This window comes from Hypanus sabinus, chromosome 7 (genome assembly GCF_030144855.1).
Source record: "Hypanus sabinus isolate sHypSab1 chromosome 7, sHypSab1.hap1, whole genome shotgun sequence".
NCBI classification, from domain to species: Eukaryota; Metazoa; Chordata; class Chondrichthyes; order Myliobatiformes; family Dasyatidae; genus Hypanus; species Hypanus sabinus.
In genome coordinates, this window is record NC_082712.1 from 111927567 (window position 1) to 111949421 (window position 21855).

General features: G+C 46.0%; 1 protein-coding gene across 1 annotated transcript in view; it reads right to left on the reverse strand.

Annotated features, from left to right (window-relative positions):
- Positions 1–7059, reverse strand: part of LOC132397111 (embryonic protein UVS.2-like) — a 103700-nt gene extending 96641 nt beyond the window's left edge. The window contains exon 1 of the mRNA XM_059975422.1: positions 6934–7059. The gene's annotated coding sequence lies outside the window, so the exon portion shown is untranslated. The remainder of the gene's footprint in view (positions 1–6933) is intronic.
- Between the last annotated feature and the right edge of the window lie 14796 nt (positions 7060–21855).

The window sequence follows — 21855 nt, forward strand, 5'->3', positions numbered from 1 at the left end:
CTGATGTCGGGTCCGAGCAAGGACATTACCTGGGACGAGGAGTCCGCCGCCGCTTTCGTTCAAACGAAGGAAGCTTTGGCTGACGCCGCAATGCTAGTACATCCCAGAATGGACGCCCCTACCGCCCTCACAGTGGACGCATCCAACACGGCAGTCGGTGGGGTGCTGGAGCAACTCATCGCAGGTCGCTGGCAACCCCTGGCGTTTTTCAGCAAACACCTGCGGCCACCCGAGCTCAAGTACAGTGCTTTCGACCGGGAACTGTTGGCGCTCTACCTGGCAATCCGGCATTTCAGGTACTTCCTAGAAGGTCGGCCCTTCACCGCGTTCACGGACCACAAACCGCTTACCTTTGCGTTTACGAAAGCATCCGACCCCTGGTCATCCCGCCAGCAACGCCACCTGTCCTACATCTCTGAATACACAACGGATGTCTGGCACGTCTCGGGTAAGGACAATGTCGTGGCGGATGCGCTCTCTCGCCCTACCGTTCATGCCCTTTCCCAAGGGGTAGACTTTGAGGCACTGGCAGAGGCACAGCAGGTAGATGAGGAGATTCCGAGTTACAGGACTGCAGTCTCCGGTCTGCAGCTCCAGGACCTCCCCGTGGGCCCAGGTGAGAGGACCCTACTCTGTGACGTCGCCACCGGCCAGCCCCGTCCGGTCGTCCCGACAGCCTGGTGGCGACGTGTTTTCGACTCCATTCATAACTTGGCGCATCCCTCCATCCGGCCAACTGTCCGGATGGTTTCCAGCAGGTTCGTTTGGCACGGACTCCGCAAACAGGTCAGTGAATGGGCCAGAACGTGCATGCACTGCCAGACGGCCAAGGTGCAGCGGCACACCAAAGCCCCACCGCAGCAGTTCCATCCCGCCCACCGGCGTTTCGACCACATTCATGTGGATATCGTGGGCCCCCTGCCAGTGTCGCGCGGAGCGCGTTACCTCCTGACTATCGTGGACCGGTTCACAAGATGGCCAGAGGCGGTCCCGCTCACCGACACCACCTCCGAATCTTGCGCCCGAGCCCTGATCGCCACCTGGATATCTCGCTTTGGTGTACCAGCCCACATTACCTCCGACAGAGGCGCCCAGTTCACCTCCAGCCTGTGGTCAGCTATGGCCAGCCTTTTGGGGACTCAGCTGCACCACACAACTGCCTACCACCCACAGTCGAACGGGCTAGTGGAGCGTTTCCACCGTCACCTGAAGTCGGCCCTCATGGCCCGCCTGCGAGGAGCCAACTGGGCGGACGAGCTTCCCTGGGTCCTACTCGGCATCCGCACAGCGCCCAAGGACGACCTGCACGCCTCGTCGGCCGAGTTGGTATACGGCGCGCCCCTGGCCGTCCCCGGGGAGTTCCTACCAGCCCCAAGGGGGCAAGAGGAAGAACCCGCTGCAGTCCTGGGCAGACTTCGCGAGAAGCTCGGTAACCTGGCCCCCATACCCACTTCACAGCATGGGCGGCACCCGACCTGCGTACCCAAAGACCTACAGAACTGTAAGTTTGTGTTTGTACGAAGGGGCGGGCATCGGCCACCGCTGCAGCGGCCATACGAGGGGCCGTTTACGGTGCTCCGGAACAACGGGTCCACGTTCGTGCTGGACGTTGGGGGGAAGGAGGAGGTTTTCACGGTGGACCGCCTCAAGCCGGCCCATGTGGACCTGGCGCAACCGGCCGAGTTTCCGGCGCCTCGGCGCAGAGGCCGACCTCCCAAGCAGGTTCTGGCCCAGACTGTGGACATTGGGGGGTGTATCGCCGGTTCTGGGGGGGGGTTATGTGGCGACTCATTTCCTAGCGTATCCGAACCGACTCACAATTAGATAGCCTACGGGGGTTTACGAGCACAGAGCTTTGGAGCCTCTTCGCCATGGGGGGCCGGTTGACAGAGGCTTAAAAGTGAGGCTGAAGTTTTCGAATAAAGTTTTTTCCTTCGACTGCAGTTACCGACTCCGTGTCGTAATTTTAGCGCTGCGTGTAGCACACCGCTACAATACCACTGTTTCATAAGCAGCATTGTGTTACACAAAGGGGCCCAACACAAAACATTTTTTTAAAACATACTGTTCAGAAAGGTTTCTAAGCTTTTTAAAAATAGCATTAATGAGGCTACCAACAACATCTTAGAGCCAAAAGCAGTGTTAAGGGATGACTACATTCAAATCTCTGAAGTAGAGGAAGAAGAGAAGACATTCTTTTCATTTAACTCTGACAGATGGTGCCTTGCAGTTTGACTCAAGAGTAGAGCAGCTTTGTGTACATTTCTAGAACCTAGATATTGGATCTTATTACATTGCTTTTTTTATTGTGCACTAAGCATGCAAAGTTCAATACATGGAGAAGATTGCACTGGTAATCAATTCCAAATTATATCACATTAACTATGCATTCTGTGCACTATTTGCGTTTATGTGCCAGACTATTTCCCAGTGTTACGTGTACAACTGGTAATAGTATTCGTGCAACACCCAAGTCCACCCAAAGTGACTAATCAGAGCTCAAAAATCCACAATATAACTGTGCCTAGAAGTAACTCATTCAATCGTATCACACGACACTACTGCACTATGCACTGTTTGTTTCTTTCAATATTTAAAGGGATAGTCAGCCAGGTGGATAGCTTCAGAGCTGACTCTCAACCATCTTCTAAAAGTCTACATTATTCAGGATGGAAATTAAATATATCTCATCAGACATGAATGTTTATCATTTACCCTAAAGTTGAAATGATCTGAATGTAGTCAGATTCAGCTGATCTGCTTTTAAACTTGACGCATGTCAGAAATCCAAACTCACTCATAGCAAGACGTATTATCTGTTGTTGGTTTGTATCTGAAAGTAGTGTAAAACATAGCATTTTAAGAGATATTTTATCAATATTCTCATTCAGAATTCCTTGTTATTTCTTGGATATTGAATCAAAGGCATATATTCTGAAGATTCTCAAGTCTAAGTATGCCTAGAAGTGCAAATCAAATTCCATTATTCTTCTTTAACTTCCTGCTCATTTACTGGGCAAATTGAATAAACATTTACCAACTAATGTAAAAAAGAAATCAACTTTGCAATGCTTGAATCAGAAGCAGGATTAATAACTGGGTGATCTCAATACAGAACTATTGTTGAATCAGTTCTGTTTACTAATTAACTGCCACATTTTCTGGTTATTGCATTTCTGCAGAAATGTTATTAAAACACACTACCTCAAGATGCTTTTTTGAAGATTTACACTTGAAATATAGTGCAGTTATCGAATTTTGTTTGCTTATTTTAGACAACTTTGTAATAACAAACTTAATGGTCCTAGATTTAACCATATTTTGTTCTAGAAATACAGTTTGCACTCACATTTATCTTATTGATGATTGACAAACAGGTTAATAAAGGTCAGCTATGATAGTAAACACATGAGATTCTGCAGATGCAGGAAATCCAAACTAATATTTACAAAATGCTGAAGGAACTCTGCAGGTCAGGAGGCATCTAAGGAAAGGAATAAACAGTTTTAGGCGGAGACCCTTCATCTGGACTGGAAAGGAAGGGCGAGAAAGTCAGAATAAGAAAGTGAAAGGACGGGAAGGAGTACAAGTTGGCAGGTATAGGTGAAGCTCGGTGTATAGGTGGGTTGGGGAGGGGGGATGAAGTGAGATGCTGGGATGTGGTAGGTGGAACCAGGAAATCCACTCATTGTGGATGGAGTAAAGAGGTTCCACAAAGCGAAGAAGTACTGCGCAAACCCATTCACCTTCTCCCTTACCTCCATTCAAAGCCCCAAACTGTCATTCAAAATAAGGCAACATTTCACCTGCAAATCTATTGGGGTCGTGTATTGTATCCAGTGCTCCCAAGTGCCCTCCTCTACACTGGTGAGACCCACTTTATCAAGCATTTGTGCTCCATCTGCAGTAAGCCAGGATTTCCTGCTGGTGAACCATTTTAATTCAAATCCCCACTCCCATTGCAACTCTACTGCCATGAGGCCACTCTCAGGTTGGAAGGGCATCACCTCATATTCAGTCTGAATAATCTCCAGCCTGATGGTATGAACATTGATTTCTCTAATCTCCAGTAATTTTCTGCCTCCCCTTTCCCTCTTCTTCTATTCTCACCTCTTCTCTTCTCCTCACCTGCCCTTCACCTTCTCCTAGTTGCCCCTCTCCTTTCTCCCACACTCCACTCTCCTCTCCTTTCCAACTCCTTCTTTAGCCCTTTACCTTTTCCACCTACCACCTCCCAGTTTCTCACTTCACCTTCCCTCCTACACCCACCTGGCTTCACCTATCATCTTCCAACTTGTACTCCTTCTCCTCCCCCACCTTCTTATTCTAGCTTCATCCCCATTCCTTTCAAGTTCTGATGAAGAATCTTGTCGACTCTATTCTTTTCCATATGTAGGGTTCTCAGTAATGTTAACTGCTAAGGCTAATAAAATGGCTTCTCTATAACGTTAATGGCTGAGGTAATGGTATCTCTGTAGCTATGATGTTTGGGTTATAACTACAGATAATGGGGCACTAACCAATGGGAGACATGTTATTCTATTTTGTATGTGTAGGAACCGAGTTGGTTCGCGGGCTTTTCGGTCGAGGAGGAATGAGGGGAAGGATGTGGAGAGCGGGCAGACTACTGGACGGCGGAGGTGGGAATCTGAGGGTCTGAGTGTCAGCATCACAATCAGAATCAGGTTTAATATCACCAGCATAGGTCACGAAATTTGTTAACTTAGTGACCACACTACAATACATGATAAATACAGAAAAATATATTACAGTAAATATATGTTAAAAATAGCAGTGCAAAAACAGAAATAATGAAAAAGTGAGGGAGTGTACATGGGTTCAATGTCCATTTAGAAATTGGATGGCAGAGGGAAAGAAGCCGTTCCTGAATCGCTGAGTATGTACCTTCAGGCTTCTGTACAGTACCTCCTTTCTGATGGATAAATGAGAAGAGGGCATGTCCTAGGTGATGGGGATCCTTAATAATGGATGACACCTTTCTGAGTCACCACTCCTTGAAGATGTCTTGGATCCTATGGAGGCTAGTACCCATGATGGAGCTGCCTAATTTTACAACTCCCTGTAGTTTCTTTCAATCCTGTGCAAAACTCCTCCCCTTCCCCCCCCCCCCACCCATACCAGACAGTGATGCAGCCTGTCAGAATGCTCCCATGGTACATCTGTAGAAGTTTTCGAGTGTTTTAGGTGACAAACTAAATCTCCTCAAAGTCTGAGTGAAATATAGCTTCTGTCTTGCATTCCTTATACCTGCATCGATGTGTTGGAACCAGGTTAGATCCTCAGAGATCTCGACACCCAGGAACTTGAAATTGCTCACTCTCTCCACTTCTTACCTCTCGATGAGTATTGGTTCATGTTTCCCTATCTTGCCCTTTCTGAAGTCCACAATCAGCTCTATGGTCTTACTGATGTTGAGTGCACTCCACTAGCTGTCTGACCTACTGACTTCCTCCAGCATTTTGTATGTATTATTCAGCCATGAAGGGTTTGTTAAAGGCAAATTATTTCCAAAAAAAAATTTGAGTTATGTGATGAAAATACTGGAGATGGTTGATCAAGACAGGCAGTTTGGAGTTCTGCATCCAGATTTCCAAGATATTATTCTGCTGATAGAATGGCCTCCTTCTGTGTTCTATAACCTTATAGCAAATTGGCTCTGCCATTTTTCAAAAATCATCTGATGAATTTTGTGTTGAGGTTGTGTAAATTGGCAAATCAAAACAACAGGTGAAATGTTATTCCAGAGTATATCTAAGTGCTCATACAAGAATTCTCAGTAATAAACTCTTGATTGCAAAGGATGGAAGTCAACCAAAATTTACTGCACATGTATCTTTTTCATTTACCCAGGTTTTGAGAGAACTTAAAAGTAGTCAGGCTCAAATTATCTCAGCATATCAAAAATCCAAATGCTGATCAACACAAATTGGATGTACTTTCAGCAATCCCTCCAAACGACTAGTGGCTTTTTACCCCGAGACACAGTCAAACATGCCTGTCATAAACACACTTGTCCCACAGGAGGCTTGGCCCATCACAGTAAGTGGCAGCACGGTATGCAGATAACAAAGAATACCTCTGAGAATTCTCAACATCGACTCTATGCTCAATGAAGTCTCCCGGCATCATGTCAAAAAGCAGTAAGGAATCCCTCCCCCCCACCATTAATCATTAATAATTTACAGGAAGCACTGACATTTAACAGCATTAGCATCAAAATAATTTAAATTTTTAAGAATCATGTAAACTCAGTGGCCACCTTATTAGGTACACCTGTACATCTGCTTGTTAATGCAAACATCTAATTAGCCAATCATGTGGCAGCAATTCAATACAGAGAATTAAGAAGACATGGTCAAGAGGTTCAGTTGTTGTTCAGATGAAACATCATCATGGGGAAGGAACATGATCAATGTGATTTTGACCTTGGAATGCTTGTGGGTGCCAAACTGGATGTTTTGAGTTTCTCAGAAACTGCTGAACCACTAGGATTTTCATGCAAAACAGTCTCTGTAGTTTACAGAGAATGGTACAAAAATGACAAAACATCCAGTAGTGGCAGTTCTGTGGCCAAAAGCACCTGGTTAATGACATAAGTCAGAGGAGAATGGCCATAGTGGTTCAAGCTGACAAGAATGTGACAGCAACTCAAATAACATGTTACATCAATGGTGTACAGAAGAGCATCTCTAAATGCACAAGTCAAACCTTTAAGTGGATTGACTACAGCAACAGAAGACCATGTACATACCAGTTTATTAGATACAGACAGTAGCTAATAAAGTGGCCAAAGAGTGTATATCTGGAGTAAAATGTGCTCAGTATTTGATTCTTTCTTGTTTCGATTTGTACGGTGTAGATAACAGACTTCTTACAAAAATTGTTTTACCGAAGTCATACCAATCAACTTACCATAGTTTGATTTGAAAACATAAGGAATATAAGTCATTCCATTTTTTGCACGAGGCCATAAACAACCTCTGGGACATGTCTTGGCACTCCTGTCCACTCTAGTTCTAATATTTCTACCTACAATGTCCTCCCAGAAAGTATTGTTTTCTGTAAAATAGAAATAGCAAAATTCTTTGGTTGTTAAAATATTTAAATTAGAAATGGAAAATATAATTAAAACTGTATATTATTAATTTATTTAGAAATACATCATAGTAACAGGCCCCTCTGGTACAATGAACCCATATCATCAAATACACCCACATAACCAATTAACTTATAAACCTGTATGCTTTTAGAAACCAGAGCACCTGGGGAAACCCACATGGTTACTGGGAGAATATACACACTCCTTACTTACAGTAGCGGAAATAACCCACGGTCACTGGCTACCTGCTACAATGTCATGCCACCCCAAAAACTAGAATGGAGTCTAAATCAATAACTACGGCAACATACTTACCCAGGTATATAATGAAGGGTCATTGCCCTGAAATATAGTCCCTGCTTCTCTCTTCCAGAGGCAGCCTGACCTGCTGAGTGTTTCCAGCACTTAGTTTTAATTTCAGATTTTGTGCACTAATGATTAGTATCTTTAACATAAGTTGATATGACAATTGGTAGATTAGTGTATTATTGTCACATATACCAAGGTAGTGAAAAATTTAGTTTTTCACGCCAGATCATTTCATCACATCAATGCATCGTGGCAGCACAAGAAAAACAATAACAGAACACAGAATTAAGTGTAACAGCTACAGAGAAAGTACAGTGCAGATAGACAGTAAGGTTCAAGGTCTTAACAAGGTAGACTGTGATGTCAAGACACCACCATATCATACCAGTGAATCATTCAATAGTCTGACAAGAGTGGGTAGAAGCTGGTAGCTGTGCTTTAAGGTTTTGTAGCTTCTGCCTGATGGGAGAGAGGAAAAGAGAGAATATCTAGTGTGGGAGGGATTATGCTGGTGGATTTACTGAGGCAGCAAGAAGAGTCCATGGAGGGAAGCCTGGCTTCCATGATATAAAATAAAATCCATAAATAATCTTTACTTCTTATAGCAGTAATTCCATTCTTCAAAAAGTGGGGATTTATTTCAGAATAAAAAGCAAGGTTATTACTAAGGTTAAAAGAATTGTTGATTATGACAAGGGAGGCAAACCTATGACATGTGAGCCCAAGATGGCAAGCACAAAAATTTTGTTGGCACAAAGCATGCAGTGACATCCCTTTCCCACCCACAATAAAAAGATAAATAATGATTATCTTTATTGGCAGACGCAGTAGCAAAATATTTTTTTAACAACCCAAGGGCAGTGAGATATTTTCACGGGAAATGTCTTATGCCAGCTTGGTACCAGTTGGGTGATTGTCAGAACGTGATGTTGGATAATACATTTTGAAATTCTCACTGACCTGGTGTACACATCAGTTCTTGGATGGTAAATGGTTGAGCCAGTGGCTTTGGCTTCACTCTACTTGTACTATCATTCACAAATTAACACTGGACATTCAATGATAATTATGGAAAAGGAATCTATACACCTGAGCTATGAATGCAGTGTTAATGTGCACAACTCTGGTTATTCTTTAGGATTATTTTATATTTTGTCAATGATAAATAGTCTTTAGTTGCATGAATTGGTTTAATTGACAAAGGACTTTTCAATCAAAGCCCATTTGGGTAACATCAAACTGTGGACCCTCCGTCCGTCAGGGTCAACCATGGATATTGCATCCTAGCTGGCTACATGGTACACAAGGCGATGAAGTACAACATGGAGAGAAAGCTGTTGCCCATGTAGTAGGCTCCCCACTCTATGTTGCCGATGAATCCAAAGCAGTGTCAGAGCCTGATGTAATTTGGCAACAGTGGCATCACAGGAGTTGCCATTCTGTGTTGAATTTAACATAAGACTGCCTTAGGAACTCCAGCTCCAGATTTTTCCTTGGGATTTATTCCTAAAGCTTTCCCATTAGTGAGTATAGTCCAAAGGCATGAAGGTTTATCAGAGTTTTTTTTCTCCTAGATGAGCTGCCAATCACAACTGATGAGCCCCATTTGTCTGAGGCAACTGGTTTTACCACACCACTAACCCACTTTTGCCCCTTCTCCTGTCAGTGGAAATGGTTCTGCCGGGGTTAGTAGCTAAACTGCATGTGAAAGCCAGGAGCTGGACTTTTTTGTCAGAGGCTATTTGAGACGCACGCCATTGGGACTATCTAATAGGTAGTAGGAGACTATTTCCCCTGGCTATAACCTTAAGGGACCGTAACAGCAAATAACACAGAGACAACTGGAAGGTCCAATGGAATGGATGAAACTGCTGCTGAAAGGTTCACTGGCTAAATATGTGTTCTAATCACAAAAATATCAAAAATGTTGGGAAATGTATGATAATGCATTGTGGTAAAGGAACAATAGTGCAGACAATTATCTAAATGGGAGAAGGTTCAAACATCAGAGTTGCAGAGGGACTCGGGAGTCCTTATGCAAGACTCCCAGAAGGTTAATTTACAGGTTGAGTCTGTAGTAAAGAAGATAAATGCAATGTTAGCATTTACTTCAAGGGGAAATTGAATATAAAAGCAAGGAGATAATGTTGAGCCTTTATAAGACACTGGTCAGGCTGCATTTGGGAGCACTGCCAACAGTTTTGGGCCCCTTATCTCAGAAAGGATGTGTTGTTATTGCAGAGAGTCCAGAAGAGGTTGACAAGGATGATTCTGGGAATTAAGGGGTTAACATATGGGGAGCGCTTGGCAGCTTTGGGCCTGTACTCACTGGAACTTAGAAGAATGCGTGGGGACCTCATTGAAACCTACTGAATGATGAAAGGACTAGATAGGGTGAATGTGGAGAGGATGTTTCCTATGGTGGGGGTATCCAGAACTAGAGGGCACAGCCTCAGAATTGAGGGTTGACCTTTTATAACAGAGGTAAGAAGGAATTCTTTTAGAGAGTAGTGAATCAGTGGAATGCTCTGCCACAGACTGCAGTGGAGGCCAAGTCCGTGGGTATATTTAAGGTGGAAGTTGATTGTTTCCTGATCAGGCTGGTGAAGGGTCTCAGCCTGAAATGTCGACCATTTATTCCCATTCATTGATGCTGCCTGACCTACAGAGCTCCTCCAACACATAGTGTGTATAGTTCTTACTGAGATGGAGGAATGAAAAACAGCAATATTAAGAACAAATGAGTGACATGGCTTGTCAGGAAGCTGCTCAGTGACCAGTCAACTCCAACATGCAGAAGAGTAATTCAGCAGTCTGATATGGCTAAGGTTTATATATTTTGTCACATCTTCATCACTTTTACCACAAATAAATTACGAATTAAATTTTTGAAAACATTCATGCATTGTAAAACAAACATTTCTAAGGTTAATATTAGAAAAATGAATTTATTTTCAATTAAAAAAGTGGTTAATTATGGAGGAGACAAACCTTGTACTTTGACTGGCATCAAATGTTTCACCTGTATTAAAATAATATTAAGAATAATTAATAATATATAGATACCATTAAGTAATGTTACTATTGCACTTCACTTACTGCTGCTATTTTGGTCCATAGATTCATCAGGGAAAATGCCAGCACACCAGAGATAAACTTCATCGTCTGCTGCAGCTCTTTATTTGAACACCTATCTTATATGAAGTTGCAAACTTCATAAGGGTTCTGGAAAATGAACAGAATTTGTTAAGCAGTCGCACACATGGGACCTTATTTTATTCACATCACTTATATCTGTAACATTACATTCTTTACCTATTTCCAACATTATAACTTTACTAAGATGATGTGGTTTACAGAATCCTTTATCTCAAAAACAGATTAAAATAAACGAAAATGATTTTGTTGAATTCTTAGAAAACATGAAGCTTTCATTATAAAATCTGTTATGTTTCAATAAACGCGATTGAATATAATTGCAGTGGGACTATTACAAGCTTGTCTCTTACTTAGCTAACCATTTCCACCATCTATAGGACATAATCTTTATTTACTTCCAGGGGGCAGCTCTAACCAATATGAAGAATGCTTTCTATTTGCCTTAATGAATGCTGCTTCAACCTGCGTGGCAGAATGCTTTCCACCTGCTCCAGTAAGTATAAATTTAACTATAATGAAGCATGACTTCATTCAGAACAAAGCACCCCACTTGACAGTAACCCCTATCATCAACTTCAGCAAATACTATCAGTAAAAATTTCTCCTTGTCAAGACATCTTTGGCAGCACCTAAACACAAGCAGACATCACTTTCACAGCACCATTCACCTTCCCCGGGTGATCATTGGGTTGCAATCCTGATCAGCCTTCTTAGCAGAACAGTAAGAATTCCTTCACACAAGCATAACAATGAATCAGGGAAACTACTGCCTTGAAATGAAACAAGTAACAGATGCTTACAAAGGACAACCTGTGGCTCGGTAGCTCTGTTTCAATCTATACAGACTCACCATACCTCGCAACACTCTGAGCAAGCTGACTGACAGGCAACAGAAAGACTACTGTCAGAGTAACAGTGAGATAATCATTGTGTTTCTATACTGAGGCAGAGAGCAACTAATGTATAATCCACAGAGCTTGTTGGCATTTCCTGAAATTGGAGATATGCAAGATGTTGGAAGATAGCAACTAGAAGCTGTGACACCCTGAGAATACTCTTCACAGAGTCATAAGTTCAGTAGATCTTAATTAGACAGTTGCAATGAAGAGTAATACAAAATGCTGGAGGAACTCAGCAGGCCAGGGAGTATCTATGGAAAAGTAAACAGCCACATTTCGGGCCGAGACCCTTCATTAGGATTGGAAAAGAAGCAGAGAAGTCAGAATAAGGAGGAAGGGGAGCAGGAAATAGTAAAGGAGGTAAGTAATAGGCAAAACTGGGAGAGGGGGAGGGCTGAAGTAAAGAGCTGGGAAGTTGATTGGTGAAAGAGATACAGGGCTGGAGAAAGGGGAATCTGACAGGGGAGGACAGAAGACCTGGGAAGAAAGGGAAGAGGGAGGGTGAAGGTGATAAGGAGAGAGGGGGAAACAGGAATAGGGAATGGTGAAGGAGAAGCGGGGGAAGGACAGTAATTACTGGAAGTTTGAGAAATCAATAGAGTTGTGGGGTTGCAATGTCAGCTTTCTCCCTGCTAATATTGCTCGAGCTATTGAGAACAGCCAACTTGCTCTGTTTTAGTCTATCTGTCTGCCTTTTATGGAAGTGATCTATAATTTGAAGTTATGTCATAGCTATAGTTAAGGTTTTTCAGATGATGAAAAAGATTGGTTATGTGCATAATGGAGGTTGCAGGAATACATCAAAGGGGAGGTCATTTGAACCAGGAAGTACCAAACATAAATCTGGGTAAATACCATATATTAACAAAAAACAATGCACAATAAACAACAGAATTCTGGCAAGTATTGAGAAGCAGAGGGACCATAGGGTGCACTTCTATAGATACGTTAAAGTAGCAAGACAGTAAAATTAAAGAGGTACAAATGATAATTAGGATACATTAGAAGATGAAGAGAAACTAGAATTGTACAAAAACTAGTTCATAGATGAATAACCTAAAAATTAATCAATATTATACATGTGTAACATTGTAGGACTCAGAAGAGTTATGAGGATGTTGCAGGAGTTGGAAAATAACTACCAATTTTTAATTATAGATTTAATCAAGACATACAAAATTATGGGAGGTCTAAGAAGAAAGGACCAATTTCCTACAGGGTAGAAGTTGGATCCATGCCTTTGTTACCTCCAGACTTGACAATTGCCAAGAGCTTCCCAACTTCAATCCTTTTGGAATGTGTACTTAACAAAAACAGAGGTGTCCATATCCCATCACACTCTAAATCTCATTCACCTATAGTCTCAGGCAATTTTTGAAATACTGTTATTCTCCAATCCTTTCATGGATTTACTATTTCTGTTAACATGTTCATCTCGACTATCACCTAAGCAACCTAATTTTCTATTTCTGGTTACTACTGTTGTTAAATTTCTGTATCAATGGAAAGTGGCTGCCAAGGCCTTATATTCTATTGAAAATAATCCCACTCTCCTTTAATAGTCACACTCTTCACATACATTTAAGGATTTCAGATGTGCCTCACTGAGGTTTGGATTAAGTTTTTGAGAACCATCCCTCTAAACATCCAAGACAGGTACAAAATGCAAAGCTGTTGTGACGACCATGTCAATACAGTATACAACCCATGAATCTAGAACCAGACCACCATATAAAAATATGGACAGTGCCTGGTTAAGACGAAGCTGGCACCCACCACCTCTTGAGGGTACGAGCTTTTCTCTCCCTGAAACTGGTTGAAGTAATGCTCATGAAATGGACTGCTGCTCAGCTTGTTACCCTGCAGCTTTGGCATTTTTTTTAAGCAACAGGCGGACAGATTCTTGATGAGTCGGGAGGCCGGTATGGGGGGAGTGAAGCCTCGGACACCCCGTGCCGGACGGTCGGGAGGCCGGGATGGGGGAGTGAAGCCTCGGACACCCCGTGCCGGACAGTCGGGAGGCCGGGATGGGCGGAGTGAAGCCTCGGACACCCCGTGCCGGACGGTCGGGAGGCCGGGATGGGGGAGTGAAGCCTCGGACACCCCGTGCCGGACAGTCGGGAGGCCGGAGTGAAGCCTCGGACGGTCGGGAGGCCGGGATGGGGAAGTGAAGCCTCGGACACCCCGTGCCGGACAGTCGGGAGGCCGGGATGGGGGGAGTGAAGCCTCGGACACCCCGTGCCGGACGGTCGGGAGGCCGGGATGGGGGAGTGAAGCCTCGGACACCCCGTGCCGGACAGTCGGGAGGCCGGGATGGGGGGAGTGAAGCCTCGGACACCCCGTGCCGGACAGTCGGGAGGCCGGGATGGGCGGAGTGAAGCCTCGGACACCCCGTGCCGGACGGTCGGGAGGCCGGGATGGGGGAGTGAAGCCTCGGACAGTCGGGAGGCCGGGATGGGGGAGTGAAGCCTCGGACAGTCGGGAGGCCGGGATGGGGGAGTGAAGCCTCGGACAGTCGGGAGGCCGGGATGGGGGAGTGAAGCCTCGGACACCCCGTGCCGGACGGTCGGGAGGCCGGGATGGGGGGAGTGAAGCCTCGGACAGTCGGGAGGCCGGGATGGGGGGAGTGAAGCCTCGGACACCCCGTGCCGGACGGTCGGGAGGCCGGGATGGGGGGAGTGAAGCCTCGGACAGTCGGGAGGCCGGGATGGCGGAGTGAAGCCTCGGACACCCCGTGCCGGACGGTCGGGAGGCCGGGATGGGGGAGTGAAGCCTCGGACACCCCGTGCCGGACAGTCGGGAGGCCGGGATGGGGGAGTGAAGCCTCGGACACCCCGTGCCGGACAGTCGGGAGGCCGGGATGGGGGGAGTGAAGCCTCGGACACCCCGTGCCGGACAGTCGGGAGGCCGGGATGGGGGAGTGAAGCCTCCGACACCCCGTGCCGGACGGTCGGGAGGCCGGGATGGGGGGAGTGAAGCCTCGGACAGTCGGGAGGCCGGGATGGGGGAGTGAAGCCTCGGACACCCCGTGCCGGACGGTCGGGAGGCCGGGATGGGCGGAGTGAAGCCTCGGACACCCCGTGCCGGACGGCCGGGATGGGGGAGTGAAGCCTCGGACACCCCGTGCCGGACAGTCGGGAGGCCGGGATGGGGGAGTGAAGCCTCGGACAGTCGGGAGGCCGGGATGGGGGAGCGAAGCCTCGGACACCCCGTGCCGGACAGTCGGGAGGCCGGGATGGGCGGAGTGAAGCCTCGGACGGTCGGGAGGCCGGGATGGGGAAGTGAAGCCTCGGACACCCCGTGCCGGACAGTCGGGAGGCCGGGATGGGGGAGTGAAGCCTCGGACACCCCGTGCCGGACGGTCGGGAGGCCGGGATGGGGGAGTGAAGCCTCGGACACCCCGTGCCGGACGGTCGGGAGGCCGGGATGGGGGGAGTGAAGCCTCGGACACCCCGTGCCGGACAGTCGGGAGGCCGGGATGGGGGAGCGAAGCCTCGGACAGTCGGGAGGCCGGGATGGGGAAGTGAAGCCTCGGACGGTCGGGAGGCCGGGATGGGCGGAGTGAAGCCTCGGACACCCCGTGCCGGACGGTCGGGAGGCCGGGATGGGGAAGTGAAGCCTCGGACGGTCGGGAGGCCGGGATGGGGGAGTGAAGCCTCGGACAGTCGGGAGGCCGGGATGGGGGGAGTGAAGCCTCGGACAGTCGGGAGGCCGGGATGGGGGAGTGAAGCCTCGGACGGTCGGGAGGCCGGGATGGGCGGAGTGAAGCCTCGGACACCCCGTGCCGGACGGTCGGGAGGCCGGGATGGGCGGAGTGAAGCCTCGGACACCCCGTGCCGGACGGCCGGGATGGGGGAGTGAAGCCTCGGACACCCCGTGCCGGACGGTCGGGAGGCCGGGATGGGCGGAGTGAAGCCTCGGACACCCCGTGCCGGACGGCCGGGATGGGGGAGTGAAGCCTCGGACACCCCGTGCCGGACGGTCGGGAGGCCGGGATGGGCGGAGTGAAGCCTCGGACAGTCGGGAGGCCGGGATGGGGAAGTGAAGCCTCGGACGGTCGGGAGGCCGGGATGGGCGGAGTGAAGCCTCGGACACCCCGTGCCGGACGGTCGGGAGGCCGGGATGGGGGAGTGAAGCCTCGGACACCCCGTGCCGGACGGTCGGGAGGCCGGGATGGGGGAGTGAAGCCTCGGACACCCCCGTGCCGGACGGTCGGGAGGCCGGGATGGGCGGAGTGAAGCCTCGGACAGTCGGGAGGCCGGGATGGGGGGAGTGAAGCCTCGGACACCCCGTGCCGGACGGTCGGGAGGCCGGGATGGGGGGAGTGAAGCCTCGGACGGTCGGGAGGCCGGGATGGGGAAGTGAAGCCTCGGACGGTCGGGAGGCCGGGATGGGCGGAGTGAAGCCTCGGACACCCCGTGCCGGACGGCCGGGATGGGGGAGTGAAGCCTCGGACACCCCGTGCCGGACGGTCGGGAGGCCGGGATGGGCGGAGTGAAGCCTCGGACACCCCGTGCCGGACGGCCGGGATGGGGGAGTGAAGCCTCGGACACCCCGTGCCGGACGGTCGGGAGGCCGGGATGGGCGGAGTGAAGCCTCGGACACCCCGTGCCGGACGGCCGGGATGGGGGAGTGAAGCCTCGGACACCCCGTGCCGGACGGTCGGGAGGCCGGGATGGGCGGAGTGAAGCCTCGGACAGTCTTTCCGCCACCTCAGTGCGAGCCAACGCCTGCACGATGCCCCAAACGCAACGCCTCCCGCACGCAGCGGATCCGTGACGCGCCACTGAAACGTCAGCACGCCGCTGCCAGTCGATTGGCTGTGCCGCGTCATGTGCCCAGCGCCGTTTGGCGCCCAGGGTGCGGGACTTAGCACGTGGCTCTCCACAGATCTCAGGTCACAACGAGGCGGAGTCCTGCAGCAGATTCCTGAGGCAACCGGCCTGCAAGCGGAATACGGACCATCTGCAACCACTTTTGTCTCTTGTGTGCAAGCCAATTCTGGATCCACAAAGCAAGGTCTCCTTGGATCCTATGCCTCCTTATTTTCTGAATAAACCTTGCATGGGGAACCTTATCAAATGTCTTACTGAAATCCCTATACTATTATCTGCTGCTCTTCCTCCGGCACTGTGTTTTGTTACATCATGAAAGAACTCAATCAGGCTGGTAAGGCATGACCTGCCCTTGACAAAGCCATGCTGGCTATCCTTGTTCAGATTATGTCTCTCCAAATGCTCATAAATCCTGCATCTCTGGATCTTCTCCAACAACTTGCCAACATCACTGAAATAATACTCACTGGGCAACAATTTTTTTCAAAAGTGTTGCTTCCTCAGAATTTTTTTTATTTATGTTAGACTGCTTGAAGATGAACACAAATATAATTACAGACTACTTGTATCACGTAGGAATTTGGAGAAGCAACAAATTAACTTTTATTGAAACCACTGTGTGGTTTGGAGCAGCCACCAAGCAGGATAGAACCAGACTACAGCGCACAGTGAGGACTGCCGAGTGCATCATTGGAGCCTCCCTGCCCTCTATTGTGGACCTGTACTCTTCCAGGTTGAAGAAGAGGGCAGGGAACATCATAAAGGACTCCTTCCATCCTGCGCACGGACTGTTTGAACTGCTTCCGTCTGGTAGGCGCCTCAGATCCCTCCAGACTAAGACTAATAGGCACTGGAGAAGTTTTTTCCCTACTGCGGTCACTTTGCTGAACAGTTAACTGCCGGTTAACTGTCGGCTAACTATTACTTGGATTGCACTACCTGTATGTATAATCTATATTTTCATTTATATTTATCATTATTATTGTTATGAGCAGAGAGACAACATCTGCTGGAAGTAAATTCCTTGTATGTGCACAGGTACTTGGCGATTAAGGTCTGATTCTGATTCTGATATAATGTGTTTAATTGCATGATGGTGCTTTGCAATAGTTGAACTAAGTTAAAAATATTTTGTTAATGATTTTCACTTGTACTCAGTGTCTGAGGCTTAAGCGTCCAACAATAATTCGCCAGCATTGATGGATTCCAGTTGCCCTGGTATCTTTTCTCCATGTCCTAGTGAAACTGTTCACCATGCTCGTCACTAACAGCACCAAGATTTGCAGGGAAGAAGTCTAAATGGGAATGCAGAAAATGAATCTTTAATGACGTTGCATTTCATGGTTTTATATGCTTGAAGCATGCTTTCAACCAGCTGCATGTAGTTTGGTGCTCTGTAGATGCCGAGAAACATTTCAACAACTTCCTTGAATGCCTTCCATGTGCTTTTTTCTGGTCCCACTAGAAATTCTTCAAATTGAGGTTTTTCAAAATGACAGCACAGAGAAAGGTCTGCTTTGCTGAGCTCAGCACCACAACGCTGATAATTTTGCATATAACCTATTCGTTTAAATTTTTTATTTAATGCTCAAGAGTCAGATTTAACAACATTATAATTGATGAGTATATTTTTTGAGCTGCTTCAACACCATGCCATCGAAAAGTAGTAAAAAGGTGGCCAAGATGGACTGCACAGAGCGCTCTCCCGGGGCTGAGGAGCTCACTGCTGCTAGCTATGCTAACACGTTGGACCCTGCTTTTCGTCAAGTAATTCAGGAATTCACAGAGAACACATCCAAAATGATGGATGAGAAGCTGGGTCCACTCTAACACCAGAACCACACATTGGAGATAAAAAATCTTGATGCAAGAACGACCGAGGCCCGATTCTCCACAATAGAGACTGTAGTTGATCAAGCCCAAAGCTGCATCCATGCACTAGAAAAGCAATTTCAAAGCCTGTCTGACTAATCAATGATCTTGAGAAGAGGTAGGAGAAAGAACATACGGATTATCGGTCTCCCTGAAGGTACAGAAGGCAGCCAACCAGCGAAGTTTTTTGAGGGCTGGCTGCCTAATTCTTTGATCTGGAAACCAAGGCTGGATGCATTAAAGTGGAAAGAGCTCATTGTAAACTGGCTCCAAAACCGAGCCCAGGCCAACGCCCTCAATCTGTCCTCATGTGGTTCCATAATTTCAGTGATAAGCAAAGAGTGATGGAGACTTCGAGATGCTGTGGGACTGATGCCGGGTTTTAGTATATGAGGGATCCAGGATTAAGTCTTTTCAAGATTTTTCAGCAGCTGTTTTTCAGAAGTGCAAGGAATTCGACCAGGTAAAGAAGCAGCTGAGAGAATCCTGAATCCAGTACCTTATGCTATACCCAGTGGTGCTGAAAATCACCAACGATGGTACCATCAAGATATCTGATTCTTCTAACAAAGCTAAAATTTTGTGGACACGTTGGGCTAAAGAATGTATACAGTATATTGTGTAGCCCTGGTTATGGACAATTACATGCGATGGTTGCTTTACTTTACGTTCTCATTACTCAACGGCAAGATAGCTTATAGGATGGGTAATGGTTTGTTTTGATGAATAGTTTCACTATCTGCTTAAATTAAAGGTGCTGCTCCAGCCTGAAGGAGCTTAAACATGTAACAAATCGGTGGATTGATAAATTATGCCCTGTATTCACTTTTGACAATGTTAAATGCCATATTGGCAGTGGGGCAGAACATGAGGTGCTAGAAAGTTCAGATATCCCCTTTAAGTGTGGGGTTAAATCCTCTTGTTCAGCACTGTTGGCACTTCATTTTTTTGTGTGTGTTTTTTAAATTTACTTATTGCTGCTCAGCTGATCTTAAGTCTGGTTTCTTCTCCTCCAGAGTCAAATGATTGTTATAACCGGTTATGACAGATAATATATTAAAATCATGCACTTGGAACATTAAGGGGAGTCATTCACCAATCAGGAGAAAGAAAATCCTACTAAACCTGAAAAAGTTAAGGGTGGATATAGCCTTATTGCAGGAGACACACTTAAATGACAAAGAACATCTAAAACTGCAACAGAGTGGATTTGATCATGTCCATTTTTCATCTTTCAATGGGAGATTTGTGATGGTTAAGGCTTCAATATATGGAGAGGAAGTTGGTATTCTCAATGTTTACTGCCCTCCAACTCATCCTCTCAAATTCCTAATAGATGCTTTTTCCAAACTTACAAGCTTTTCAATACAAAACATTATTGTAGGTGCAGATTTTAATTCTCATGGACCCATTTATGGACAGAGTGCCTAGTGGTCCCCCGATTGCTCTCCTCACAGTCCAAACAAATCATGGGCTTGTGTGGAGAACTAGGACTTGTGGATATCTGGAGGTTGTTACATCCCTCAGACAAACACTTCACATTTTTTTCTAATCCACTCAAGTGTACACCAGAAGATTTTTTTCTAACCCCCAAAACGCTCCTAGATTTAGTTGTATCCTGCACAATTGGAAATATCGCTATTTCTGACCACGTAGCAGTATATTTAAATATTGAGCCCAAAGATAACTCAGCACGATCTAGACATCAGAGGCTGAATCCTTTTATTCTAAAAGATAATAAATTTATAGACTACTTTAATTCCAAATTCAAAACTTTCCTATCTATTAATTCCAATTCAGCTGGTAGTCCGTCGATGTTCTGGGAAACCACTAAGGCCTATGCAAGAGGATTAACTATCTCCTACTCCGCTAGTAAGAAGCGACAAGCTGCAGAACAGCAGCGCCTAGTGGAAGCAAGGCTTGCTGCAGCTGAATAGGATTATATTAATAAGCCTTCTGCAGCCAAGTTATAGAACATCACAGCCCTACCCTGTACACTAAACTCTTTACTTACACAAGCAGCCAAAAGAAAATTGATATTTGCTAAACAACGATTGTTTGAACATGGTGAAAAACCAGGCTTATTTAGCTAGAAAGAAAAATGCCTCACTGACTATTGCTTCAATTAGGGATAGGACAGCAGCCCTCACTAGTAATTCTAAAACAATTAATGTGTTTTAAGGATTTTATACTAAATTGTATCAATCTGAGCAATGTAATGATGGACAATATAGAATGGAGTCCTTTTTCAGGAATTTAGATCTCCTAGGCATTTCTTCTGAACAAGTGTCCCTCCTCAATGCTCCGTTATATTTATTCATGAGATACAGGAAGCCGTGAGACAGCTCCAAAGTGGGAAGCCCCCTGGTCCTGATGGACTCACTAGTGAATTCTATAAAACGTTCAGAGGCTTATTATTAGAGCCTTTACTAAACATGTTCAATTTTGCATTTAATTGTGGTCTCCTCCCACCATCATTGAGAGAAGCTATTATCTCCCTAGTTCTTAAGAAAGGAAGGAGCCCTGAAGATTGTGTCTCCTACAGGCCTATTTCATTGTTAAATGTTGACTTTAAAATCTCATCTAAAACCTTAGCGTTGTGATTAGAAACTGTGTTACCTTTTATCATAAAGAGGATCAAACGGGTTTTGTAGAAGGCCATACCTCACCTAACAATATCAGATGATTACTTAATGTGATCCAGGCATGTCAGTAACAGGCAGTGGACGGCTCGGTGGTTTCCTTAGATGCAGAAAAGGCCTTTGATCATGTTGAACGGCCGTCTCTTTTTTTCACTTTAGAACAATTTGGTTCGGGCAATAATTTTCTTAAGTGGGTGCAGGTTCTTTGTAATGACCCTTCGGCTGAGATTCTCACTAGTGGTATTAGGTCAGATAATTTTAGTATTCTGAGGGGTAGTTGGCACTGCTGCCCTTTATCACCACTACTTTTCAACTAGTGATCAAGAGCCGTTGGCTGAGGCATTTCAGCGATTCCCTAAAATATCTGCTCCAGACATTTGACTAAAGTGACATAAAATTACATTGTATATGGATGATGTTCTAATTTTCTTATCAAACTCTGCTATGTCAGTGCACCACTTATACAATGCATCAATTCATTTAATGCTTTTCAGGTTATAAAATCAACTTTACTAAATCAGAGGCTATGCCTCTGGGGAATCTGCAGCAGGTACCTGACACTTAGGGTGTTTTCTCCTTTAAATAGTCGCAGACAGGTTTTGTTTACTTAGGCATATTTATCACACCTACGTTTGATCAATTGTTCAACTTTACACAGTTATTTGACAAAATCAAACAAGATCTTGAGCGATGGAACACTCTTCCCATTTCTTGGCTTGGCTGAATATCTTTGTTCAAAATTAACAATTTTCCTCATCTGCTCTACCCAATATAAATGATTCCATTCATTTTTACCCAACAAATACTTACAAAAAATAAATGGCTGGTTTGTTTCTTTTATCTGGAACAAAAAATAAACCCTGTATTAAAATGTCTAAGTTACAGCTTCCCTGTAGTCTAGGGGTCTAGATTTTCCAGATATCAAAAAATATCAATAAAGTTCCTTTTTATCTTATGTGGTTGACTGGGTTTGCAGGGACCCCTCCTCAGTTTGGCTGGCCGTTGAAGCTTCACAAGCA